Genomic DNA, 21,063 nt, shown 5'->3' with positions numbered 1-21,063 from the left:
TTTATTAAGATTCTTTTACTTATGGCGCACGTGAAATAATTAAAGTGGAATAGATCGTTTTGTGCAGTAGTGATTTTTTCCTCTCTGCCTAGTCTCCTATGAAGTGTTACAGAGTATTATAAAATCTGTGGGGTTTGCCCCCCCCTTCTTTTTTTAAATCTTCAAAGCCCTGTAAGTTTAGAGGAAAATTTACTCAACTTGTTTCTAGGTTGCTCTCTGCTTATCGAAGTGAAAGTTATAATTTCATTTGTATTAAAATGGCAAGCCTCCTTCCCCTTCTCTCCCTCTTCCCTGCACACTGACCTCAATTACTCCCACAAATCAGATTAGCCTTGTTGACTTCCATCACTTCAATAATTAAGATATAGAACGATGAAACAAGTGCCTTCTAAGCAATTGTCCTCAGAGCTCCAATAATAGCCCATTCTAATAAATTTTGGCAGCAGAGCGTGTTTTCTCTGCATGAACTTTAAGGCACCTGAAGACGTATTGAATTTGGCATGTTCTCAAGAAACCCTTTAGGAACTCTTAAGTGGATGCTCACCTTGGATTTTATTTCATTTCCATGGTTCAATAGAATAGATAGCATGATGATTACACAGAACTGCTAGGTATTTGGCATTGCTTTAAATTCCTTCACTGAGTGCCCAAAACAGAAGCCCAACATTTACGTGTCCTTCCACAATCGCAGGATTTTTCGTTGGCTGGGACACTGGGGAACCGTACTTTTTTTAACTCTACTTCCCTCCTCTTTTCCCTTGTGCATGAACATATACCTCCTCCCATGATGATGCAGCAGACAAAATGGATTAAGTTACCTCTGGAAATTCAGGATCAGATTCTCAGATGGTATAAACTGTTCTAGTGTTAGAGACTTGGAAAAGACTAAAGCAATTTGCTCATTAATTAAAATAGAGAACATCACAATAAGATTATAATCCTAATGTTATTGCTTTTGTTGTTTGGGTGTTTGGGGGTTTTTTTAAGTTAAGTTTAATAGACCACCATCCTCAAAACAGGAATTTTTACCTGCACCCTTCCTGTTATAGGAAGCTGTTTGAAGCAAATTTGAGCTTGTTCTAATGAGAAGGAAACTTCTTCTCAGGTCCGGATTTGGCCACTTACGCTCATGTCAACCTCAGCCTTAGTTTTTGCATATTCTTCCTCTTCCCTGGTGTATACCCACATGATGCATTATCAGAGTTTTCTCTGATAAGCTAATGAAGCATGAGTATTCTAATCTCTTGTTAATCATTTCCTTGATCACCCTAAAACCTCTGCTCTACATCTGTTTCAGTTTATCTTCTTGAATACAAGCGCCTGGAATTGTAAACAATTTTCTGGACAAGGTTTTACCAGAATCATATACAGTAGTACTAGTTCTTCCCTATCTCAATTTTATCAAGATAAGAATTCAGTGACGCCAAATGCATTACTCTTGATTTATACAAGAATATATATTCTTCTCCTTTCTACTCAAGGGTCAGAAACAAAAACTAGTTTCCTTTTTTTTCCTTCACACGTATGTGCCCAACACAATTCTGATTCTGTTATCTCTTGCACAGCTGCAATGCTGATATAAGAAACTACCACTGCCTACTTGCACTGAATTTGTAGCAGTATAAATAAAAAAAATAACAGAGACCAACAGACAATCAGGACCCAGCTGCTCATGGCAAGTGCAAGATGTGTAATCTTACGAGTAACAACCAAGACTGGCCACCACTTCATCCCGTTCCCTTGTGTGAAGTTACTGCTAACCGAGCGAAGAGAACAATCAGCCTGACACAGCAGTTAGCCGCTGTTATTTCTGCTCTCTGGAGCTAGATCACATCTATTCGGCATAACTGCGCTCTGAGCAGAGGTGCCCACACTAATGCTGTTGGCTCCAGGACCAGGAGCCATGCACCCTGTGTCCATGTGGGGCTGGGACTCAGCCACCGCTCCTGAGCCTTTAGGATTCTGGCTAGCGCTCACGGGCAGTACTTGGCTATGGCACGCCGATGCACCATATCCAGTAGCTCTTTGTCATGCTCCACTAAGTGATGCATGCTCATACATGCAAGCATGGACCGATAACCAAACTAGGATTTGGATTCTGGCCATCTGCTTATTGCTTACACTCCCTGGACCTGATTTTTCCCCATCTGTGAAATAAGGGATCAGGCTTGATCTCCATTATAAAACATTTTGACAAGTCCTGATAAAATGATGCAAACCACTCAGTGCCTACGTGATACCTATTTTGCCAAATATGATTCCACATGAGTAACCAGGCCCCAGGAGACAACAGTAAAGCTGTTCTTAACATTCTTAAGATTTTCTTGTCAGACTTCAAGAAACAAGAATCTCAAATGTGGAAGGAAGAGCAAAGCACAGCACCACTTCAAATCCCTCTTTTACAGCAACATAAAGTGGTCATCTAACGCAGTGCTATCATAAAATTAAATCATGCTCACTTGTCATTTTGTATGGTCTATACCGACAGATTAAAAACTACATGGCAAAATGTAATTTCCCAAACTGAAGGTATAAGAGGAGTTTGAAATATCTTCCTCTGCAGTGTCTGCTCAGTCCCGAGTCCTCATGGTAATAAAGCAACAGTCACAGTCGGATAGAATTTAGCACTGCTGTCTGCCTTCAGGGTACAAGCAACACTTGTCCTAACAGTGCCAAGGGAAACAGCGAGTGACAATTACAGTAGCATGCCAAGGTTATCTTTTTTCTTTAGAGAAATCCTGGCAGGGGGAGAGCTTCTCAAGCTTAAAATCTTGTAAATATACAGTTGAGAGAAGTGAAAATAGTTTTTCCCCCCTCCATCCTGCTTTCAAGTGCAGGGTAGGACTCTTATTGCAGCTGCCCAAGACAGAGATACTGAGTAAGGGCTACACCAAACACTTCCATAGCACATCAAGACATACAACATAGTATCTCCCTACAGCAGAAACCACTTCAGCCAGACTAACCTTTGCTTCCACAGGAATCATGCCCATACAGAGCTAGCAAGAAAACTAAATGCCATATACAACCTACTGGAACAGGGACTGTGTACGCCCGGAGGAGATGGCAAGCAGCCCGAGTTAGTCTGCTCCTGCTACACGTCTTCCATGGAAAGGCTGTTGTCACAGGCATGGGCAGTGGGTGCCAATTTGTGCTCTCATCTACAGCACAAAACCCCGTAAATATAGACCAACTCGGCCAGCTACGCCAGAGTTGGTTCCAAGGTACCTGGAGGTGGTAAATCTGTTCTTACATGTAAGCAGCAGCGGGAACAAACAGATTGCCAGAAACATCAGGGCTGCAAATCCAGAAAAACTCTTGTTAAGCTCAGCCCAAAACTTACTGAACCAAGCTACAAAGTGACATCACTGGCCTTTAGCTCCTGCCCATAAGTGATATTCAGTCCAGCACTTGGGAAGGTCATGCAAATGACTAAAAGTGGCACTTGAAAAAGTGAGAAATGGTGCATTTGGAGCACAAGCATATCTACACATGCACACACATCTAATAAAATTAGCGCAACCATTCAAAAGGCCTGCTTCTCATTTACAATAGTACCCCTAGACTGTGACACCTGAAAAAGCTCTAAACTGGGAAGAAAAAAAACTCAGTAGTTTAAGCTCATAGTCAGCTTAAATCCCTTCCATAAAGCAACAATACAACATCTTAGAGAGATACTTATCCTAAAAAAACGTGCAGGAATTCTGTAACTTTACCGAAAGTCGTATATATTACAGCTGGCTATGTGCTCTGGCACAAACTCTAAGCTATATTGATTAAAAGGTCTGTTAAGATTTATCAGACTTGAGAATGCACTCTAGTTGATTAGGATTTCCAACTTCAAACCCAGAGTCGATACAAGTTTTCATATGTGATGTAAAGCCGCTGGATTTCCTCTGTTCCCATCTGAAATTTGATATGAATTGTCTTAGTCCCAATATTGGAAAAGCAGAAACACAGCACTTGAAAAATCAAAGAAATCCACTTCCTGAGCAGAAGGGCACCTCATGCCTGTCAGGGTTATAGGAAAACATCTTAGCACAAGCGAGAATCACACTCTGTAAATAGGCAATAAATGGAAAATTCAGGCCTATAGAACAATGATTCTTGTTACTTCAATGACATCTCAAATCCTTCCCTCTGCATAGGATAAGCTGCATGCTAATATTCTACAGCCTCTTCGTAAAGGGATTTTTTTCCTTGTAATGAAAAGATATGGGGAAAAAAATTACACCTTAGTTAAGTAGCACTGTGAACAGAAAGACATCTAACAAAAAAGTCAACATGCAATTTCTTTCCTTAAAAGTTATATACGCATCAACATGTACAAATTCGTTCATTTTTAAAAGCATACACCCGAGTTAGACATACACATCTTGTGAATTCACTCACATACTCAGCCAGATCCTTAGGCTCTGACTACACAACTGATTTTCTCTCAGTTTAGCACTTGGGGTCAACTGCAGCAATATTTGTGTGACCACACAATCACAGACAGAAATGATAACATTTTAAAGCTTAAGCAGCTGCATTTCAGGCACAGTCAAATAGCTCTTTGTCAGTTCCAAAAGGAGAAATAGATTTGTATGTGAAGCTGGATGCTTACACTGATGCTCCCTCATTTAATCTGGACTTAAAATATTTCCAGCATGCGAAGGGACCTTTTGAAATGCAACTGAAGATGGACTAAAAGCTACAAGATCGTAGCCTTAGCAAAATGAATGAAGTTCTTGGAAGAAACATGGCTTAAAATTCAGATTTTGAACGAACACTCTTGGAAACGATCTATGAGACATTATCAGACTCATTTACCCTAGAAACTAGAGTGATGTGGTTTTATTTTGGGGTTTTTTTTTAATCTTTCCTACTGCTGTAGTAAGTAGCAGGTTCTCTGTGGACAAGCTTCTGAAGGTGCCTACCTACTTGAACATGTAAACAAATGTTCTCCAGGATTTTCTAAAATACCTTAGCATGTAAAAATGAGAGCAAATACCTTAAGCACAAAAAACCCCACCAAAACAAACAACTTATGTCAATATGCTTCTTTAGATGCCCAAATACCTTAAAAAGACTCAAAACCGTGCAGGGATGGTCAAGCAAGGTGCAGTGTTCAATTTAACATGGGAACGACGTCAGTCAGTCTCCTTTAGAAGCATAGCAGAAGTCCAAGTTAGGAAAAAAAAAAGTTGTCACATATATATGAATCATTATGGAGTACAGTATTAAAGCACTCACATGTCTGCGAGGTGCTCTCCAAGGCTCAGCAGCATGGCATCCTAAAAATACAGACCAAAACAACATGTTATCTTAATTTTTGTTTACATTTGTTGGCAGCTTTGAAAATATGAAGTGGGATTTAATAGTGCTTAAAGTGTCTCACTGATTCATTTCTCAAAATCTGGACCTCAGCATTCTCTTTGAGTCATCCTGCTTATATTTAGCGACAAACAAATGCCTTGTGATTCTCTTAAAAATAAATATGAAGAGGCTTTAATCAAAGCTGAGCAGAAGAAACTATAACTGTCCTACAGTTGTTCTCTTTGAAAACTCTCTTAACATTAATTTTCAAGTAACAGGGACCCCAAAAAAGTCCCTATCGGAGATTTTTAGCATCAAAATGCTGAAAAAAGCTGAACTGCCGCTCTTGGTGGTTCGCTGCAGCAGAGATGGGACCTGAGCAAACAGCATTAGGCTCTACTGACACACTACGAAAGCCAGCTCTGTTAATCAGGATTGTAAAAAGCCCCAGCATCCACTTCCAAGCCGCCAGGCACCAACAGCAGTAGACATGGTAACCGATAGATCATCTGAATGAGTTTCAGCCCCACAGACTCTCCCTATTCCTCTCCCATCCCCGTTTCCCAGTTAACGTCGCTAGAATCTCATCAAAATACCCAGACGCTTGCCAGCGTAGGGATCACACTTCCATCAAAAATTAAGCCAGAAACTAAACTACAGGCTTTGCCCAGTCCAATCTTGCTACATCTCCATCAGCCCCATAAAAAAAAAATATACTTGTGAGCAGTCTTATCCAAAGCACACAGATTTTTTCTTTTAAGGCAGTCATTCCAAATTTCACTAAGGTTTATATAAAATGCCGAGAGGGCCATTACATGCGTTGAAATGTATTATAGGAAATAAATTTTTACTGAAGGTGATTCAAATGCTGTTTTCATTAATATCAGCCTGGGCTCTTTACAAGCACAGGACAAACAGCTGCATGCACCCGCGGAGCGGACACAGCCACATCAGTGCCACTGTCCATGCTCCCTTCTCCACAGTAATCAATCTCTACTGAAGAGCTGCTTAAGCTGTTTTAGCCTCAAAGTATTGGCTTCCTTGGTTGCGATCAGCATGTATTAGGATGCCTATAGCAGAGAAGCATTCGCAGTGCCCACTTTACTCATTAACGTCTATTGTCATTGCCCTAGGACGCAGCCACTCTGACACCAGGTACCAAGAATACAGGAATCCATTCAAAGAAAAAAAATTTACAGGCAAGCTTACGCTGACATAAGGAACCAAACACAGATTTTCTCGGCTCCGTCCAGGTCTTCACTCTCAAAATAACCCTTTGTAATGTGTGTCCTTTCCATATGTTTACTGGCTTCTCTTGGAACTGTGTTGCAAATCAACTTCTCCCTCTGTCCTACCACTGCGTCTTGGCAACACCGTCTGAATCCTGGCATTGCAGACATTCCTCTATACGTGAGCCCTTTTGGCGATATGTTGTGACTTCCAGCATATTTCAGAATAAGGATCCTATGTAAAATGATGGAAAGTCAAGGAACATATTTTTTTTTTAGACGCTGTAAATCTGCTGCTAATTACAAAACAAGAATTGATCACATTCATTTATCTGCAGATAATATTTAAGGCTGACAGGACATTCCTTTTTCCGCTGCATCAGCCTGTGTCTGCCAGTTATTATCTATACAAACAAAGTGTACAGCTACTGTTCAGCACCTCTGCATATGCCACTGCTTTTGGGGAACCCAATCTGGTTAAAATACACAGCAGTAAGATGGCGCTTGTCAATATTTGTATTGACAGATTGCCATTTTAGAGAAAACCTACGGGGACAAACCCCGTGGCGAGAGGCACAGTGGCAGCAGATGTATTCGCAGCTGCAGCAGCCCACTAGAACAGTCAGTACAGTGGCTTTTGGCAAAGTGGAAGTAACGTAGGGGGCTAGATTGGCTCTTTCTTGTGTTTATATTTGCCTTCTCCTCATCTAATAAGGCAGGGAGACAGATGCCCTCTCCTAACAAACACAAGCTAAGCTGTTGATACCATCCAAGTAGTAAGGAATTCATTTTTAATCACCATATTCTCTTCTTGGACTTAATACACTGCCTATAGCTTTAACTGCAGAACTGCCAAAAAGTTAGTTAAAAAGCAGTAAAGTTTTTGCTAGCTAATTATTTCTTATATTTAACCAAAACAGAAAGACCCTCTTGCAAATCTCATGTATTCAAATTAATTAGATTTACAGTCCTGAATGGATGACCATCCAGCAATAAAAAAAAATAAGATTCCTATACAAATAATGAATTAGCTCAGTCATCCAATAAACCAAAGCAGCAAAACAGTCTCTTTAGCTCTCTTACGAGCATAATTGCCATCCTTGCTCCAAATTAATGGCTTTTACCAAGTATTCAGAAGGCCATCAGGGAAGCTGTTTCAGATCTACAAGGGTGAATAAGATTTTTGGAAGAAAAACCCAAGTGCAAGTCAAATGCAAGTATAACCTGCCTGGAAGCCATGCTTTAATCATGGGAGGGGCTTACCTGCATGCTCCTAGGGGCTGTAGTTTTCATAATGAGACACCGGGAAGAGATGTCAAGTGTTTAGGGTACTGCTTGGCAGTGCAAGAGTCACAGCTCTCCAGCCTCAACTGCGAAATTTCTAAGGTGTCACTTCATACGCAAAACTGCAGCATGATCACAACTCTTGACAAAACAGCACAGAAGAGTGTTTAAGGGGAAAGGAGGAGCATTTGTGTCTGCCTGTTGATGTTAACACTGAAACATGGTTGTGAAATATTTCAAAATCTGGTCCAAACCTTCCTTCTACAAAAGTTTCAACACATCCAACATCACCACGATTGGATCCAACGCAGAACACACTGACTCCATGTATATGTTTTGAGAAGGTTCTTCTACAAAATCGATCTCGTATGCTGACATTTTCACAATTACCATCATATAAATTGGCTAAGGAACCATTTTATTATTTTTTAATTTATCTTGTACTGCATTTATTCAAGAGGGCCCTAGGCTATACAACTTGGTTCCCCGCATTCCCAAGATGCAAATAAACTATCACCATGATTTCTGATGCAAGTACTTGGAGCAATACTGCCACTGAATTTGGTCCTGTGTGTTCATTAAAAAGAAAAATGGCAATTGGATATTTTCCAGTTACTCACCTACCCAGCTCTTAACCTTCATCACTTCACAGCTCCCCTCCCCCTTTGGCAAATGCAGTTGCTTGGCACGAATGAAACCCACTACCGATCTGGAACTGGTGCGAACATCACTTTCCATCACCCGGGCAAGGCCACGGGAAAGCTCCAGTCACTGTCTGCCCTGTGCGTTTCACCAATGCCAAGTATCACCAGCCACAAAAGCTACTTTTACACAGAAAGAAAAATACGAGAACACTACATATCATCATGGGTAATAAAGCCAGCAATGTTTGGTCAATCATGGGATGTAAACCCATCTCAGGGCTACAGATCAGTGTTGCATTACATAAATGATTCCTTATAGTACCATTTAAGGATGTGCTTTAATCCCAAAGCACTACTCAGGCTATTACTTTCTTATGAGTGACTTCATAAACAGTGATTACCACTAACCCACTACAGTAAATAGGGAGAAACAGACAGTTTTTATTTTCCCATAGCAGAACTGTGGGAAAACACATGGATGTTTTATGCTTACTTAAGCAGTAATGATCCATTCTGAGATCTCTTACTGCCCCGACTCTGCCCCTCAGGCAGGCTTCAGTCATTGCTGGGGCAAGATAACTCAAAAGGCAGAGCTGGAGTCGAAGGGGAGATATTTTACAGCAGTAAGGGACTTTAATTGAATGTGAACTACATCTTCCGCACCCCACACCCATTTACCTTTCTGGACCTGACTTCAGGTATCTATTTTTCATTACAACATATCCATTCTCATTCTGTTCATCACGGAAGCTAACGTGCAAGAAAGGAAAAAAAAATTCTCAATAAAGGCAGCCTGGCAACAGAACAGACACGTGGAGGAGTATAGGGTCTGACCATTTTTAGCAAATAATGAAAGTTTTTCTTTAACAAAGGCGCTGCTGTCATGAAAGGATATTTTTAATATTGATAACTTCATGCCCAAACTCCTCCATCAGCTGTGCTATTACAAAGACTTCAAGTTGAAACGAGTACTCTGATAAAGGGCAAGTCATCATAAATCATAATAAGAGAAAACCTTCTTCGTAAAACCTTATTTGAAAAGGAAAAAAACAAAAGCATCAGCAGGGCCAAGAACCTTGCTATTTCAGAATTATTTTTAACTGGTGTAGCTGCATGCCAAGAGACATCATCATAAAACTACCAGCTGGGTGCAAGAAACACTTTTAATATCTTAATTTTCTGTAAAGCTGCTTCGCTCACTTTATACTCATCTGAGGTTCAATAAAGATTTTGTTTTCTTTTGTTTTAAAAGCGCTTGTGTAGAAGTGTGAATCATCTTCCGTTGGTACCGTGGTCATGCTTCTTTTTGTTCACTGTGAAAGAAGCCCGATGTCTAACGCACACTTTCTAAAGCACCTGAACGGGCCAGGCACATTGCATTCAGGCGTTCGGGTATTTAACTTGGCCTTGAGTCACTCTGAATTTGGCCTGTGCATACACTTCCTAAATAAGCCAGGCTATGCTCAACCTGTTCCTAATGGAAAAAAATCTTGCAAAGCTCCGAGTAACAGTTGTTTGGACCGCGAGAGCTGCAGACTGTATGAGAAAACATCACCTTTCATGGTGAAATGAAATCATCATCAATATTATGATCTCAGTATATTGGCTAAATGCAAGAAAATACTGAACTACAGCTAATGTAAGACAGATTTTTTTCATACCTAAAATAAATCACGTGGAGTCAGTTCTCTGAGAAACTGCTGTGAATGCGTAACATAACCAGAGGAAGTTGAGCAGGGTCATTTTCCCCCATAATCTGCACCGCAAGAGAAATTAACGTCACATTTGCGGGTTACAAAGTCTGTGTTTTAGCAGCTTAAGATAATTTGAAACTTCTTGCCAGACTGTGTAGCCATAGACACACTCCAGCACTTTCAAAATGCCAGCTTTCCCTAATCACTTTGACATTTCCAATCACTAAAGTGCATTGTATTGAGTAAGTAATGTGAAATCCGTTTATATAGGAACCAGAAGGAAGTGGCACTTTTGCATCCTACTGGTGGGTAAAAACACTATCACACTCTTTCCGATATAAAAGCGATGATAAAAGAACATCTCTCATAATTTGGCTTCTCCAGCTAAACAGAACCACTTACCCGCAGTGCTAAACGGATGGCAAAGGGTTTTGAAGGATTCTCCGACAGACCTGTTAGCAGCGGCTGGCTCAAGCTTTTTTTCTCTACCAGCACCTTGTGCCCAGGAATGCATTAAACCCAGTACTGATACAACAGAAGCTGAGGCATAGCAACACTGATCAACTAAAAGTGTCCCAGCCACAATGGAGTGGACAATAGATCCCAACACGTTGCCTCCTGTAACACGCAGGCTAGGTTTGAAAGGAGCTTAGGTGCTTAATTCCTTTTAAAAATCTGACCCTTACCCATAAACGTAATCTCTCTTCAACAAAGCACTTGAAATATGTCAGTGGGACGCTGCAGAACCTAGGTGCTAAACGTGCCAGACAATGAGACACAAAATCAAAAACTCAGTGGAAAGGTACATATTAACACTATTTTAGTTCTGCAGCATAAAGCATTGGCTTTCTGAAACGCATTAACCATAGCAGAAACAGAAAAAACACCTCTAAAATCTTTGGAGTTGCAGGTGAACACTTGGCAGAAAATTCTGAAGGGTTTTGAGATCTTCAAATGAAAAATGCATCAAAGGAAAAAAACCCAAACCAATCGGTGTATGCACACAGGAAAGACTCTCCATGGGTGTAATTCTTCAAGGTCAGGTCCTCTCACACTCTCAAAGGGCACACAGATTAGACACAGATTCAGTTTTTATGGTGTTATAACTGAAGTAAAGGTGGCACATAATTACTATTATTATTTTTTAACAGGTTGCTAATCTAAAAGGGAAACTGTCCCCCAGCAAAACAGCTCTGCTGCCACTGCAGCGGTACCCGTACGAGCGCTTTCCTTTCCAGTGATTACACACATAGCAGAACATGCAACAAGGCAACGCAACGTAAATGACATTTCAGCTAATTATGAGGCTACGAGCAACTAATTACGCAGCACGTCAGTCACTTTGAAAAAGTCACCCTGAATGCCAAGGGTATAAATTAGCAATTGAAATATTTACATTTTTTGAAGATGCACTTTGCCCCAAAGGGTAAACAGAGAGAACTGCTGACAATTTCTCCCGGTACCTCGCCCCTGGAAGAAGGAAAGCCAGCAGAAACTGAAGCAGCTCAGGACCCCAGTAAAAGCTACTCAGTGCATCAGAGCAACGGGGCACACAGCAAATCCTGTTCCAAAGGCAAGCGTTAGAGGCCCCATGCCAGGCAAAAGAGCTCCAATTAACATTATCAGCATCCTAATGGGCAGCCTGCAAAAACGCTCAGCAACTCAGCATTCAAATTCTGTCCTTTTAATACCAGGACATGATCCTCTACCCTGCAACTCTAGAAAGCTCCTTTGTCTTGCATGAAACCACATGCAGCTGGGAACTGATGCTTAAACATTTATTTTCCTTTGAAAATGTTCCATTTTCTAATAAAAAGATTTTTCAACTAATTCTGTTATATCTCTGTATATTTAAGTAGTTTCCAACAAATCCTCCACATCCTCCCAGATTCCAGTATTATCTAGTAAATTAATCCTCAGCCACTTATCTGGCTTAAGGTTAATTGATATATGACTCAACCTCATTTCTTCCTAAAGAAATAAAGCAACACACATTCTATGTTGATAGGTAGCTAGCTCCTATTCACAGATTTCTATAGAAAATTACCTGTCCTCCTTCACAACTCCTCCTCCCTCAAACATTCTATCATCAATCTTCATGTATTCAAGAATCACCCGATTTCACCTACAAATTCCTTCACACTTCATCTTGCAAATAATTATTCAAGAATATTTGAGGAGAGGGGAAGGACTGGGCAGAAATACGCATCCATAAGGAAATGGCCATACATAGGTACTTAATGCAAATTCCAGCATCACCTGCACACCACAAATGCACATGTCAAGACTCTCCTGTCATACTGGACACCAAAGACTGACAGCGTTGACAGGTATATAAACATAAATGCAGAGTACAGGACATTCTTAAAAATGTAACGAACCATCAGGAAAGAAGGAACTGTGGGATAAGGGATTAAGGAACACGATGATGACGATGACTGGCTGCAAGACTATGGATAACCGAGGAATCTGACATGCGATCAGCTCTTTAAGCCTGTCAAGGTGAGAAATTTTTGTTCTGTCCATAACGTAAGCCAACCTCTTTGTAGGAAAAACTACCTAGAGAAAGCCTGACACCTGGCTGCCTTTACGGAAGAGAAAAGACTCTTTCCTGCTGCCCTTTGCTGATCACCTTGACATACAATTTCTCTGTCAGCATGCATGGGCACATCTACTACTGGCCATAAATACAAGGAGAATTTACTACCTACGAGAGGCTCGAGCAATTTTCTGGCACTAGATATGTATCTCACTTGTGTGTGCATGTGTATAAGCACAACCTATAGCTTCTCTGAATTATTTATAGACAAACAAGTAATTAAAATTTTTATTCTGCCCATTTCAAAAGGTGGAAGAAAAAAGTCTACTTCTTTATTCTTTCATCAACAAAGCTGCTGCCCAACCTCATAACTCTGTCTGCATGTTGTAAAGAACCGTGTAAGTGGCTCCTCATCAAATACACTTTGCATTTTATGGGAGGTACTGAAAAAGTAAGTGGCTTAGTGACTTCTTCCAAAGTCAGAAAAGGAGAGAGCTCAAAACACAGAGCCTTCCACATCTCATAAAACACACATTTTCCCAAACACCCAACTTTCCAGGAGCAAAGATGCAGGGATCAGGAGATGACTGCCCAGTACTGGGTAAAAGGATTCCGGGGTTTGGTGGAAGAGTGACCAGCTCAACACCGGGAAACCCACGTTTTGTTCTTGACTTTCAAAAGTTGCGAGTCTTGCTTAATCTTCCTGTGCATTCGTGCTCTGTTCAACTGAATACCTTTGCAAAGGATGCCTGTAATGGTGAAAACGGAGGGTAGGGTATTTACGAGCACGAGATGGGGAACCAGGGCTCTCGGCTCCTATTTCCAGCTCATTCATTTTCTCACTTTGTGACCCTGAAAATAACTACTCTGTCTTTCAATACAGAACTGGCCATAACCAATCCTATCTACTACACGCAAGCATTGTAAAGGTGGCTGCTGACTGTTTCAGAAGAGCTCTGGATTTCTTCTAAGAAACCAAATCCTGCCCTGGTAGAATAGCTACCTTGCTTTACGGAAGAAGAGGCTGTAATTACATGTGCAATCAATCACCTCGGTACTTCAAACGTTTATGGAAAGCCAATGAATGCTTAGAAAAGAAAAACTGGCAGCTAAAGTTAGGGCTGGGATGCGCTAGGAGCCATACATGGCTGTACTCAGGGCCCATCACTCCTGCGCACAGCCAAACAAACCAACCAGCCAACACAGGACCAAGGGGAAGCATTTTTATCACGTTTAAAGAAAGAAAAAAAGGAGAATAACAGAGCGGGGCCAGACCATCAGGCAGTTAAAGACATATTGGTAAGGCTGGTTGGAAGGTGGTTTTCTTCTTGAAATTGGTTCAAGTACAAAATCAGTGCGAGTTGGTTATTTTCCCTTCAGATCAAAAATTCCCTCTGGTGATTCTGAGTGTCAGAAAAATTTAAAAAGAGTTTAAAAAATGAAGCCAGAGGCTTAGACATAACACTACCTGTCTTCTCAAACCAGTAGGACTGGTCTTTCACAGAAACGTTTTTCCACTGTGAAAGAATTGAGAAGAAAGTGTTTTAGTGCCTAGTCAAATGCCAGAAGCAACACTTCCTCGGGGAACTGAGACATGCAAAGAAATCTAAGTCACAACAGTATTTTTTCTTAAGGAAAAAAAAAACCACACAACCAAACCACAATCACTATAAATATCGCTTCAGCCTCCTAAATTATGAGTTCATCAGTAGCCCAGAAATGAATGGCTAGAGAAATGAAATTACTCAATGGAAGCAGAGTTTCTCTGTTGATGACATCTGCATCAGACTTCCCAAACATCTCACCAAGTGTTAAGGTGTTAATATTTTTGCCTGTTTAGCTGTGCCAGTTGATAGAAAGAAGATAGTCAGCATTTAACAGAAGTGCCCCATGCAGAGAAAAAAGTGATTTAGAGGTTAGAGTGGAACTGTGCTTTTACTAATTATGCTAAAGAGAAAGCTGCTATGCATTTGCTGGCTTTGGAAGAACGCCGCACTATTTCTTCAGCTGTGAGGTTTGCTTGGCAATATTTCTTTGCAGCACCATGAATTTAATCACATCAAAATGTCAGCAAAGAAAAATGAAACATACACAGGTCTTTTTCCCTGGATTGATATTTAGCAAAAGAAATAGATGTTTTCTTAAAGAGGCAGTGGGCTACATAAGGTTTTACACCTCTGTTTTCACCTTTGGGCTCAATTTGGTTTCTACTCCCCATGAATATAAATCAAAAGCAGTTTTATCGTATTCAATACAGCTTAGTTGCAGCTGATTTTTTTCCCTGTGTTTGTTCTAGTGCAGCACGGATATGAAATGATAGCGTTTATACTCCAGTGGATATCCAAGGTGGCAGAGGAGCTCCCTTCATGTGAGAGATGGGGTTCAGTATACCTCCATACATCATGGCTGGCCAAAAAGACATGGAATCAGCAACACCAAACATTGCTGACTCAACCTGCATCTGACTGCGTCTGCAAACCGTCATGAATCTTGGTTCTTTCCACCAACAACCGCTGACCTCCCAAGGAAAATAACAACATATTTAAAATATAATGCATTCACTGTCATACCTCTGCCTACGGACACCCTGAGAGGAGCGGTGCCTATGTTAGTTACTATCACCATTAATATGCATGCAGTTATTTCAAAGATATATAAGCGTTGTGTACAAAGCTGACACACAATGATACGGTACTAAGCAGAATACATCAAAAGAAAAACATACAGCATAACTGTGCGTAACTAAAGAATAATGCCTCTTAAGGCAAGCTGCAATATCTCCAGCAGCATATAAATCCCCCTTCCCCCAGTATCTTATTCTACATCTAATCATGACACTAACCTATACCACTGCTATTTAATGAGCTGTACTGAACTAAATACCTACCTCAAAAACCAGGTAGGATTAAATGCAGTTGCTCCAACTAGAATTGTAATTAAAGTGAATTTATATTAATCCAGGAGAGCTAAAGGAAAGGACAATGATTTATGAGCAATATTGCTGGCATTTTCAAGAGGCCTAAAAATCATTAAAAATGAATATCTAAAAACTATTAGTTAGGAAAGCAGCCATAATTGGATAAGCAATCCAGTGTGTCTTTAGGGCATTTGGTTCCTACAGGGCAGAAAAACTCAGACAACCTTTGAGGAAAATAAAAAACACATTTGCAACCTTACATTTTTTTAATGAAAAGGATGAAATGACTGCTCCTAAAATATACATACTTACTGCCCTACTCAAAGTGATTATAAAACACATCACAAACTCTAATTATTGGTCTCACTGGGAAAATTTGTTATTTTTGCTAAATTCACTCTTTATAACAACGATAGGTTAATTGAGATTTTATTGCAAATTTGACAGAAATTTTGAAAGCATCTAAGTGATTAAAGACAGTTGTGTTCAGAAGTTTACTGACTTTTTTTTTTTTTTTAAATCAATAAGTGTCAGTTGTCCTGGATACGAATTCATTAGTATCCTCAAAGGCAGAACTTCTTGGGAACATGGGTTAAGGGTAATTTAACAGAGTAACTGATCTGTGGTGAAGATTTTCCCCTGGACTATAGGGCCAAAGTTTCAAGTCCCTCCTCTGATCCATTCAGATCTCATGTTCCCACATAAACAAGGCTCAGGCCTTCGACCCTTCACTTCAGCAGATCTAGAAATCTCAATCAGCCAAAGGGCATATTACAGAGCACTGCAAGAAGATGAATCCTTTACACTGTCTCCTGATGACATAATAAAGGTAATTTCTGATTTCTACCAATTCTTTTTCACCAAAGCTGCTTTTTTGGTTTTTTCGGTTGTTGTGTTTGTTTGGTTTTTTTAATAAGCACAAAGTTGTCTGGAATTTTCTTCTTTAAACAGACAAGAAAATAATAAACTGGGAAATGAAATTACTTGCCTGAATGCAACCTAAAATATTCCAAGTCCAAACTTTCATTCATTAGACACTCAAGCAAGTGCTAAGGAAGGCCACAAAGATGATTATGGGATTGGAGCATCTGTCAGATAAGGAGAGGGTGAGGGTGCCAGGATGGTCTAGCCTTGAGAAGAGAAGGCTCAGGAGGATCTCATGGGGGGAGTAAAGAGGACAGAGCCAGATTCTTATCCGCTGCCCAGAGACAGGACAAGGAACAACAGGCACAGGCTGAAATACAGAAAATTCCATTTAAACATAAGAAAAAGCTTCCTTACTGTGAGGGTGCTCAAACACAGGAATAGGTTGCCCTCAGAAGTTGTGAAGTCTCCATCGCTGGAGATCTTTAAAACCCAAATGGACGTGGTCCTGAGCAACCTGTTGTAGTTGACCTTGCTTTGAGCAGGGGGGGTCGGACTAGACTATTTCCAGAGGCCCCTTCTAACCCCAGCCCTTCTGTAGTGAAGAACACATACAGTTACTCATCTGATGCATTGAGTGACCTTTTAAAGTACCTTAGAGCAGTATGTAAAACAAAACTAACCGTCCGCTTTGCCAAATATTCGCCTCTCAGCTTTATGCTTGTCTTGATAGGTCATATCCAGTTGAAACATCTTTGACTTTGCTTTTAAATAGATGTGTACATTCACAGAGCAATCAATATGTCCTGTCGACATATTTATCGGTCCCTATTCTCTGTAATTAAACCCAGCAAGAGCAATAACAATACCTTTAGTATTCATCCTTTAAAAGTTGTCCTCTGGTTCCTTTAATCTGCCTGAACAGATGGAGTCTTGCACTATCACCTTGCAAACTTTTTCCTTAGCTATTAAGCCACAGAAGAATTTAAGAGGAATAAATTAAATGCAGCAAATGTTTAGTAAGTGCTGTCACTTATTTCTTCACAAGAGTTTCAGGCTAATGAATAAAGCAGGTTCATAGAAGGCTAGTCTCTAGGAAGTCAACATAAAATGTCCCACTGAGTTCAACACCTTGTGCAAGAGATGTATAACCAATACTTGCTTCCCACAGAGTATTCATCTTACTATGTTAACACACCAGAAAACCCCACTGAGCTAAGACCCCAATCCTAAATCACAGGTAAGCCGACAATGAGTCATATATTCAATAGTTCTGCTAACTTATCAAGGATGCTAATAACATTGCAATTCATTTCTTCTCCAGTCTATAGATCAATCATCAGGACTGAAAAGCACTCTAAGTGCCAAAACTCCTGTCACATTGGTGAGCACTTAGTCGTAAGATTACTTGTATCAAACTTGGTAAGAGTATTCATTCAATCAAGTAATTGCCAACAAGAGGGCGTCTACAGCTTGGCCCACTGTCAAAACTGAGTATTTAATACGAGACATCATTTGGAGTGCAGATGATAGTATCTACTCAAGGCACAAATGCTGTTTCTACCTTTATCTCAATAAATGTACTTAAATGAATAAAGATGCAAATAAAGTGCAGATAAAACCTTTATCACAGCCACCTTTTTTGTGAGGGAGACTAAGTTTACTCAAGTCAATGGAAATACAGGAGCGTCATGGAAAAGAACTTAACCTTATGATGCTGAATGATAGAAAATTTCTCCCCTGTGAATGAGGTTAACGCTATGCCCTCTCTGTACGCAGAATTTCAGCTTTACTTTTGCCCAATTTCTGTAGTGTAATATCTAAGGCAGCTCATATAACAAATATCAAAAATGCATTAATTTTCATCATTTTAGCCTTTCATACATTAAATTCCAAAACCTGTAAATAGGAGCAGGACTGACCTCCACCCAAAGTACCTACCATAAAACACAACTACCAGGTTACCAAAATTAACAGAGAGTGTTTTTAACGGCAAAAAGGTCAGGCTCACTTCTTGTGGATGCTTTTTCTTCAATATAGACATATTAGTTGTCTTCCCAGATTACATACGCCACTCTAATTTAAAAGAATGAAGGTAAGGATAAACTTGTCTGGGACAGTACCCTGTAACAACAGCTTATCAAAAGGTGCTCACTGATCAAAAAATACAAAATGTGCTAAGATATGAAAAGAAATCTGTAAAGGAGATCTACACTAAACCCAATTAAGTTTATGGGGTCTTAGCACTGGCTTTAATAGGATTTAGATAAGGCTTTAACCTCAGTGTGACTTAGATCACATACTCAAGTCGACAGCTAAATTGCCTCTCTGCGTATTGGCAACCAGAATCCAGTCCTGATTGATGTGAAAAGCTCTTCCTGTAACGGTCATCTCGGTCCAGAGTTTTGAAGGAAGAGAGGAAGGAGAGAGGCTGGAGCACAGCACAGCAGACAGCCTTGGAGAGCTTTTAAGAATTCCCTGGCTCTACCTTTGGTTTTTCAGAGAAATAAATGGTTACTTGTAAAACATGCATTAGCAAAATCTGCTACGGGTTTTAAATTGAAACAGAAGGACTCTTACGTTCACATTTAACAAATCCATTACTAGTCCATTTAATATACAGAATATTGCTAATAATGAATGCTTCTGAATGAGGAAGGGAACAAACCTATCAACTACCTTACTGAGACTTATTTCATGCACAGATACACCACAACATTAACTCTCCACATTTACAGGGCAAACACATTCCCTCGCATCATAATATGAATCTTACTGCACTGCCTACATTTACTCACGACCAAATAGAAAAAGATATCTTCTACTTGAAGTCTTCAACTGTAAAAATCAATTGTGGTACAGAGTAACTTACTGAGCACACACTACCCAGGATTTATAGTACGTAGATTTGATTGCTGGCTGTTAGCTTCTCTCATGTTCATTAATTACGTATTTATAGACACCTCATTCATACAGAACAATTTTGAGACAATTCACCAAATTGAAGACACAGACCATGCAGCCCATTATCTTCTTCTGTCTGTTTAATGCGGCTAACACTGGTAAAACCTTAAGAAGAGGTGAAGCGTAACACCCCTGGATGTTTATTTTGGTCACATATAACATGCTGGGGGCTCATGCAGATTTTTTAGACTTTGTGGCAGGTTGCAAAATACCGACCTGAGCAAACAGCCTCCTGATGGTGCAATGGCTGCACAGCCATGGGGAACCAAGCTCTTCCTCCACGATTCAGAGAGTTCCCATCACCTGTAGCACTCACACAATTTTGACTGTGAGCCAAAGCTTAACTCTCCCACCTGGAGCAAAGCTCACGCTATCAGCTTTCATTTGCAATACTTTCTGGTGCCTCTAGACTACACAGGGCCACCAAAACATGCTCCTTCACTTACCCTCAGTACTTAAGAGGTTACCTTTTGAATTAGAAACTGTTTACAAATACTGGAGAGTCCCTTGGTAAATGTTGTTCTTGGGTTTCATGTACAGCATGTACATGTGTACTTCCTGCCTGTACTAACTACTACAGGCTCACATAATTCTTTGTGTTATTTCCCATTGAGGTAAAATTTGCTGAAAAAACATCCAGCTGAGACAATTAAAAATAGTGCATAAAGGGTATCGTTGGCACTCTGGAATGCTGTTGACAAAATTAAGACATTGCTTACAATTACACTCCTAGTAATTTATGCAGTCAGTAGATTATGCCAGCACAGGCAATGCCAGCTCTGCTAATGAAACCGAAATCAATTTGACAGCAGAATGATGGTGGATTTTGAAAACAAGTACCAACAGTTTGCAGGTGGTTTAGGCAGCTATAAAATCTGATTTATAGGAGCTTTTTAATCCTTATTTTAATTCACCTTGTGGGAATGGACCGTAATAAAACATCCTGCCATGTTACAAATGCCAAGCTGTTTGAGATCCAGTGTGGTTCAAATACAGTGAATTCTATAGATTTAATTGCAATTTTCATTTGTTTATACTCCAGCTACACTCCCTCCCCACCTCAGATACTGGTTTCATTTCCTGGCATACATATTTACATATTCATGTATTAGAGAGAACTGAAATAACAGAGGCACAACTACGCTTTAGCTGAAATTTAGCTATGCCTTATCATTAAGAGGCTGTAATTTATGCAGCTAGCATTGTATATGGAGGCACATGGCTGCTATCAATCTCACTGCAGCACCATTTCTGCTCCAAAGTAATAGGCAGTTCAGTGCTCCTCAGTGTCCTGTCTACATAAAACTGGATAGCCCAAAGGGGACCTCTGAAACACTCTTTTAAACTTGGCTATGCAATATTACTGTAGTGCATAGGAAAGGTTCATAACACACAAAAAAATGGAGTGCAGAAAAAAGGAGGATGAATTTTAACGAGGCAACTATTTCCCTGTGATTACACAAAACATCCTACTTCACAAATAGAAATCTAGTAGCTCGTATTCCCTCTGTATTGAGCTGCCAGTACACTGTAGGACTCCCTGCTTTCTGCAACATTTGTATTCCTGCCGTCTACTGCAATCGATTCAGATGAGATACTATTGGTGCTGTTCTCCTCTGCAAACACCTTC

The 21,063-nt window shown here is 40.2% G+C and overlaps 1 protein-coding gene across 5 annotated transcripts in view; it reads right to left on the bottom strand.

The window, feature by feature from the left end:
• Window positions 1-21,063, bottom strand: part of LRRTM4 (leucine rich repeat transmembrane neuronal 4) — a 543,042-nt gene that overhangs the window by 520,550 nt on the left and 1,429 nt on the right. For all 5 annotated transcript variants that reach the window (XM_050910344.1, XM_050910345.1, XM_050910348.1 and 2 more), the window contains exons 2-3: window positions 5,236-5,276; window positions 5,062-5,144 (exon numbers count right to left, since the gene is read on the bottom strand). The gene's annotated coding sequence lies outside the window, so the exon portion shown is untranslated. The remainder of the gene's footprint in view (window positions 1-5,061; window positions 5,145-5,235; window positions 5,277-21,063) is intronic.

The sequence above is a fragment of the Gymnogyps californianus genome, chromosome 23 (assembly GCF_018139145.2).
Source record: "Gymnogyps californianus isolate 813 chromosome 23, ASM1813914v2, whole genome shotgun sequence".
NCBI classification, from domain to species: Eukaryota; Metazoa; Chordata; class Aves; order Accipitriformes; family Cathartidae; genus Gymnogyps; species Gymnogyps californianus.
This window is presented reverse-complemented; position numbering and strand designations above follow the sequence as displayed.